Raw genomic sequence first — 5,085 nt, 5'->3', positions numbered from 1 at the left:
GTGGGAATTAAGTGGCAAGTGCCAATTGTATGGAACATACAAAGTTGTCTTAAACCAAGTCAGTCCATTGGACTATCTAGCTGAGTATTGGCTGTACCAACAATGAGGAACCTGTGGTCCTCTACAAGCTTCTGGAATATAACATCATCCCTGACTGCTGGCCATGTTGGCTGGAGCTGATGGGAGCTGGAATCTGACAACATCTGGAGGGCTACAGGTTCCCCACCAGTTAGTCTACACTGACTGGCAGTGGCCCTCCAGGGGTTTCAGAAAACAGTGTTTCCCAGTTATCTGTGGAGTCGCCAGGGAATGAACCTCAAACCTTCTGGATGCAAAGCATGTGTTCTGCCATTGAGTTATGCTTCTTCCATTTATTCTGCCATCGCTTGGCTGAGGCTATGCATAGGGAGAGGCTGTAAATGTTTGTGCAATTGCACTTTCTTGAAAAAAGATTAAGCTAAAAATCTCAACATATAAAGCTAGCAGCAACTTAGGATGTGATAATCCTCCACTGACAACTGAATGCTAAAACGATTAAACATAGCATGCACGTAGATGTCAGTGTTGGACTGGGGTGCATAAATTATGCTGCAATCATGTATAAAATGTATTACAGAGGAGGCCAAACCAGAGAGGGTCTAGAGCCATCATTCCCAATGTTGGGCACATGCCCCACAGGGGGGCAATTTGATTTTTAAGGGGGGCAATTCGAGAATGAGTTATTAACACTGAGTGGCCTTTTAGGATTCCTTCATGTGATTAGGAGATCACTTTTTGAATAATAAGAATTATATGTCATGGGGGCGGGGGCATGAGGATTTTAGAGATGCTTAGGTGGGGCATGGCCCAAAAAAGGTTGGGAACCACTGTTTTAGAGATACACAGTGGCTTCGCTTTGAAAGGAGAACAGCAGAAGGGAACAGATAAGAGTAACCAAACCACTTGTGTTGGCTATCACAGTGGCTTATGATTCTATTACACATTCCGGGGGGGGGGCATCCTGTTTTTCTGCCTGAATCAAAATGGGAAGGTCCCCCACCCCACCCAGATGAAGCCTCACTTACTGGGGTCACATGGTGGCAGTGGCTTCCGGTGAGACCTCATGGAATTCTTACTTCTCCAGCCGTGTTGGCAGGGACAGGCCAGCCCTGCACGGTTTGCTACTGGATTTTCCTCACTGGATCATGACCAATTGTCATTTAAGGGAGTAGCTGTACCCATTTCCAGCACCCAGCCTTCTAAATGCAAACCATTACAGCAAAGCCATGTTTGCAATGCTGAAAGGTCTATATAAATGCATGTTGGCTCTGCAGAGGAAAACAGAGCATGACAATTTGCACCAGACATTTCAAGTTATGGGCTGTGCATACCTTGCTTCTGTATTGATGAAACATGTGCTTTGACGATAAGCATGACAAAGGCTTCTGAAACATATTTACTGTTCTGTAATCCGACAGTTGCATTGTTTCCACTCTGCCTGTTAGCTGCACTTTTCCCAAGCACACTATCATGCATAAGGAGACTGGACAGAAGCTCCCATAGCCAACATCCCAGTATTTCCCTCCCCACCCGCAAGAAGCATAGTAATTATCAGAGAAAAGGAAGGGATAATTTCCTCTCCTAAGCCACGTGCCACATCCCTAGCTGCAGTGCAGACTTCTCTACTGCATAGGCATCCTGTGCCAGATTTGCATGCGCTTGGAGCTGTGTGAAATGGCTCAGATCGAGGCAAGAATTTTCCCTGCCATCTTGTCCTCAAAGAGGTTCTTATCCTTAGAACACATGGACCCAAGTAAGAAAAATGAATATGCTATATGGCCCTGCAGGAAACTACGTAATAGACTTTCCTGTGATCAAACAACATAACAGATTTCATTAGCCTGTCTACATCTGTATTCCTTTTCCAGTGAAATAAAGCCCTTGATATGGGTTGCCAAACAAAATTGTCCTATTTTGCCATTCATTAAATTCAGGACCATCCTGGATTATATCCCTTACACCCTGGAACCTTGCTGGGATTTTTCTTCTGCAGTGGATTTTTCTACCAAGCTCTGCAGTTCTTTTGGTGTTCTGTTTTTGTTTTTGCTGGTGAAACAATTGATAAGTAATAAAAGGATGTTTGTACAAATTGCACTTTTAATGGAAAAGAGATGTATTGCACTGAAGTGGAAACCTAATGCAGCTCCTCACAGCCAGGAGACAGGCTGCAGGAGTGAGAACAATAATTCCCTTGGAGAAAGCAATGCACTGTACTTTTCACTGAGTCAGTACAGAGAATTTCTGATGACCTGGCATCTTTTCAATGAAAGAAAGGAATGGTAGCACAGAAGATTAATGGACTGCAGAGAGATGCTACAATTGGTGATGTGGAGTAGCTCAGGATTTTTTTATTTTACTCATTGGCTATACTGTGCAAGGCTGGTATCATCATCAGTATTACTGAAGAGAGGGAGGGGTTGAAAGCTTTCACAAATACGTGTTATTTTTTAATTTTTTTTAAAAAAAGAATAACTGGAATTTAGTGGTAGACTTGGGCAAATCTATCAGTTTTGGTTTCTCTCATTTCTTATTTTTTCTACCTTAAATTCATTTCTACATCAGTTTGCAATCCCCCCCCCTTCACAAGAAGTTTAGTTTGACTTTATCCTAATGCACACATCCTTATGTGCACCTTTGCCTAATGTACACATTTTTGTGGGAGGGGGGTTATTGGTTTGTTTTTGTTTTATTATGTTCTCATTTTGTATTTTTGTGTTGTGAACTGCCCTGTGATCTTCGGATGAAGGGCAATATACACATTTGATAAATAATAATAATTCTTGCAAAGCAATTTTGAAAAAATATAATACATTTTGTATATGATTTTACTGATATATGCATTTACAGTATATGCACTCTTTAGTATATGCATTTTCGTACATATTACTTGGCTGAAGAACAGCATCTCAAAATTCAGACAAGTGCAGATTTCAAAAGATGGCTGTGTTTCAGTTCATGTATTGCTTTGGAAATACATGTAAAAGGTAAAGGTAAAGGACCCCTGGACAGTTAAGTCCAGTCAAAGGTGACTATGGGGTGCAGCGCTCATCTTGCTTTCAGGCCGAGGGAGCTGGTGTTTGTCCACAGACAGCTTTCTGGGTCTTGTGGCCAGCATGACTAAACCGCTTCTGGTGCAATGGAACACCGTGACAAAAACCAAAGCGCATGGAAATCCCATTTACGTTCCCGCCACAGTGGTAGCTATTTATCTACTAGCACTGACATGCTTTTGAACTGCTAGGTTGGCAGAAGCTGGGGCAGAGCAACAGGAGCTCACCCCATCACATGGATTCAAACTGGCTGACCTGATCAGCAAGCCCAAGAGGTTCAGTGATGTAGACCACAGCACCACCTGCATCCCCATGTCTTCTTATTTGGTGATTAATGTGTAGATATCAGGAACCATGGGCATAATCCCAGTTCCTCCCCTCTGTGTTCATGCTTAAATATCTGAAAATGACTTGTCAAGTGAGTAAGGTAATTTTAACCCAGTAAACAGCAGAATGAATTAAAAACACTACCAGTCCTCATGAATTGGAGACAAAAGTTTAAAAAGATATGGGAAGCCCAGAAACAAGTAAACAGAAGGAGACATTGGACAGCATATTTCGGGGCTAGGTCCACAATCCTCATTGTGTTTGTGGAACATCTAAAAAAGGGCTATGGAGAATGGGATTACAATATGTTTCCTGCACCCCATGATAAATCTGAATCAACTCATTGTGTTGCTGCTACCAAAGGGCATTGTACAAATGACCAAATAAGTGACATCTTTTAGTAAAAAATGGTTGTTGTAAATGGATAGTTGAGTAACCAAGGGAGGAAGCCAGAGAAGTAGGAAGACTTGGGCTGTACTCATGTGTAATCAAGGCAGGATTCAGAGAAGGGATATGAGGCATCTTCTACCTGATTGAAAATAAGTAGAATGGGACGAGATGCTGCAACAGCGTCATCCTCCCCCACCTCACCCTTGTGCAGATGGTGACCACAGAATCCAATCAGGGATCATGTTAGGCTGCCATCTGGCTCCTCGGCTGTGACACTAGTTCCATGCATGGATTCTCTGGGGTGGTTGAAAATAGGGATAAACAACTGGTCTGCTCCAGAGGAACAGATCTATAGGGAAGGGGTCTGAACAGTTCTACCATGGTATCGTTTCAGTGAGATGAATTGGCCAGGGTTACCAATCACAGGTAAGAGATTGGTACACATGTACAATCAGCTGCATGGGTATAGGGCTCTTTCACAGTAATGCTGAACATGTGTCTGCTGGGGGCATTTGTGTTGAGTGCACTGATGTTGGGAGGCGTGGACTCAGGAATTGACTTAACACGTTATGGAATTTGGGTAATGAACAGAGAAAAGAGGCATCACTGAAAGTGTGCTCACAGAGAGGACTATAGCCACCTGCTTACCTGGGAGTAAGCCCCACTGAACTTACCAAGGGTTACTTCTGAGTACACATCTATAGGGTTACACTGTAAAGCATTTGTATTTGAAACATATATGATAGTTCTTTGTAATGCAAATGTGTGTTTAAACGTTTTACTGGATACTTTGATGCACAGTAGAATGATCTTACGTCTTCCACATCTATGGAAATTTAATTGGGGTGGTAGAATGTAAGAGGTGTGCCCAAAGACATGCTCATATCCAGTGAGGGCACAATCTATGTACCTGTGTACGTAAATAGTTGAGATGTACAAATACAATAAGTATTACTTCACCCCCGAAGGCACACTCTGCCATTTGTCTCTTTAGACAGTTTCTCAAACAAACACTCATTTACACAAGCTTTTGTATGTACAGGAAACACCTTGTACTCAGTGTAATATGTGAGCTTGAGTTTGAATTCATTGGGCTGGATCAGGAAAAGAGCAAGAGGAATTCTGCCTGAGCAATAGGGTTTCCCTACCTGCCTACACAATAGCCCTCTCTGTCCCTAGAGGTCACTCCTGAAGGTTAAGGGATGGAGAAATCAGAATAATTTAGTAGAGCTTCCTTTTGTGAGTACAAGACTCTTTGTGTATAGAAGGAGAATTAAAA

General features: G+C 42.5%; 1 long non-coding RNA gene across 1 annotated transcript; it reads right to left on the bottom strand.

The window, feature by feature from the left end:
- Positions 1 to 2,830: 2,830 nt before the first annotated feature.
- Positions 2,831 to 4,371, bottom strand: LOC128417412 (uncharacterized). Its single transcript, XR_008331459.1, has 2 exons — positions 3,039 to 4,371; positions 2,831 to 3,002 (listed from the first exon to the last, which is right to left on the bottom strand). It is a non-coding gene; the product is annotated as an uncharacterized LOC128417412 (long non-coding RNA).
- Between the last annotated feature and the right edge of the window lie 714 nt (positions 4,372 to 5,085).

Source organism: Podarcis raffonei, chromosome 7 (assembly GCF_027172205.1).
Source record: "Podarcis raffonei isolate rPodRaf1 chromosome 7, rPodRaf1.pri, whole genome shotgun sequence".
Classification (NCBI taxonomy): domain Eukaryota; kingdom Metazoa; phylum Chordata; class Lepidosauria; order Squamata; family Lacertidae; genus Podarcis; species Podarcis raffonei.
The sequence above is the reverse complement of the archived record's forward strand: the minus strand, read 5'-3'. Positions and strand labels throughout refer to the sequence as shown.